Source organism: Lactuca sativa, chromosome 8 (assembly GCF_002870075.4).
Source record: "Lactuca sativa cultivar Salinas chromosome 8, Lsat_Salinas_v11, whole genome shotgun sequence".
NCBI lineage: Eukaryota > Viridiplantae > Streptophyta > Magnoliopsida > Asterales > Asteraceae > Lactuca > Lactuca sativa.
The window spans coordinates 211,989,291-211,991,784 of NC_056630.2; positions in this window are offsets into that span (position 1 = coordinate 211,989,291).

The following is a 2,494-nucleotide window of genomic DNA, read 5'->3' on the forward strand; positions in this document are numbered from 1 at the left end:
CAGCCAGCCGCTCCTGGGTCCGCCTCTCGACGCGCTCCACCACGTCCCTCATCTCGTTTCTCTAATTGACGGTCGCGTGGGCCTGATCGCCAATATCCCTGGTCCTTCTGACCATAACCTGAAGAGCTCGGTCTGCTGGCCCTCCATGGATAAGGTCGTAAAATCTCTGCCCCACCAAATGTTGGGCGCATTCCCTGGTGCCTACTTCACGTCCATATGGCGCGGGCCCATGGGGCTTAAGGTCATTGGGGCCCATTCGATGTGCGGGTACCCTAGCCATGTAGGATGGGTCGATGACTTCGGACTTTGCATCCGAGTCATCCTCTTCGTCCTCTTTGACTTCCTCGTTGACTTCTTCTTCTTACGGGTCTTCCATAGGCTCCTCTTCCGGGTCGTCCACTATCCATCCACCATTTCCCTGATTAGGAAAATAGGGGTTGTTTGGCAAGTGAAATCCTACCATGTCGTCTGAATGAGAATATAAGTACAAAAGATGATATAAGAAGATACATGAAGATTCAACACAGTGCCAAATACTAAAATAGTATTTTAATTGTTTATGTTTGGTTCTCTAAAACTTTGGGTATAAGGTTGGTAAATTTTAGATTTGTTGTCCACCCCGATCACTCCCAAACACATGTTGCTCATATTTTGGAAAAATATAGTTGATCAGGCTATATTTATCCACAATACGATTACATAACCGCATGGGTTTAACAACGATGTCCAACTCTTCTAAAGACTTTTAATTGTTTCTGATTATGACACCACCCTAATATGCGCACACATGCATATATTTTATTTTTGTTCAGAGTATTTTAGTCCCATTGTATTTATAGTTGCATATCTTGTATGGTCAGATATGCTAGTTCACTATAAACAATGCTCTTATACCAATCTGTCACACCCCCGAACCGGGACGACGGAAACATCCGTGGGCGGGTGAATTCATGAAATTACATCCATAAATAATACAATGTATGATATTTCAAAATACAATAATTATCCAAAATCCTTAGCTGCCAAACCTGCTTACTGAGTCCCTGAGAATAAAAGTCGTTTTGAAAAACGTCAACATAGAATTTTGGTGAGTTCATAAGCATATTTTTAAGAAAACTTTGTAATAGTTTGTAAAACTCCAGAAAATCCAATATTTTCTGTAAAAATAGTTTGAGAGTCTCGTTCCAAATCATGTATAATTGTATGTCTGTTCTTTTGTCTCATTGTTTGAAATTATTTAGAGTGTGTGCTTAGAAAATCCTATATTTTTGTTATACGAAAAGTTGTGGTCTTAAATCCTTAACACCAGAGTGGTGAAATAAATTACAAAATAGACGACACATAGTTTTGTACTTTATAAAAGGAGAATAGTGTAAATTCCGCATAAATTTTAATATAGTATTATTATTCTCTATGTGAGTCGTTGCAACCATACTAATGTGACTAGAGTGGTTTGTCTAACAGTAGCGAACAGCTCAGGTGTGGGGGTGTCGACTCCGTATAAATCTATAATATGTCGCTTTCCCTCCAGGAGACTCTGCTTGTAACTGCAGGACTTACGGTGTACACTAAATATGTACAGTGAAGGAGTGTCTCACAAGAGCCTTAACTGAATTTAGCCAAACATTGAATCCTATTATTTAATATTGTAAATAACGTTAGTAGTGTTTATTTACGACTGTAGTTTATGACATGCAATAATTCATGTCGTAAGTTTAGACACTTCACTAGGAGTGTTTAAAAGCCTTAATGATAGGCAGATTGTGACATGCAACTTTTGTGTACTAAAAGTAGGTTTAGTTCAGCATTTTGGTAGGTTTATTTATATACTCTTTTTTTTATAAATATTCAAATTTGGAACTAATATATTTAAAACATTTTTACCACAATTATCATAAATGACTAATTTTTACCATAATTGTCATAAATGACCCATTTTTACCAAAATTGTCATAAATGACTCATTTTATCATATTTGTCATAAATAACCCATTTTTGCCAAAATTATCACATATAACCCATTTTTACCAAAATTGTCATAAAGGCCCCATTTTTACAAGTGTTGTGGTAAAAATTTATATATTCAAAAACTTACCATTTAACTGTAAATTTCCATATTTTTCCCTTTTTCAAGCTTTCATGACCAAAAATTTGTTTTAACATTTTCCTTGACATCATGGTGAATTTATCACACATTAAAGAAAACATTTTTAACATAACAACAAAACCTATGAGCTACACAAGATAACTTTGTTTCAAACAACTTGAGACTTGTACAAATCTCGAGTTCATGGATTTTTAGCATGGAATCACACACATTTCAACACACATAAACATATGAAACATACACATGATAGCAAATATTTGACGGTTTAAACAAGATTTTGACTTGTATTCCCTCCCAAAAGAATATAAACTCAAAAACATGGGGTATGAAGCTCACCTTAGGGATTTTTCGGGTTTTAGAGGAAGATGGAGAAACGTTTTCGGTCCT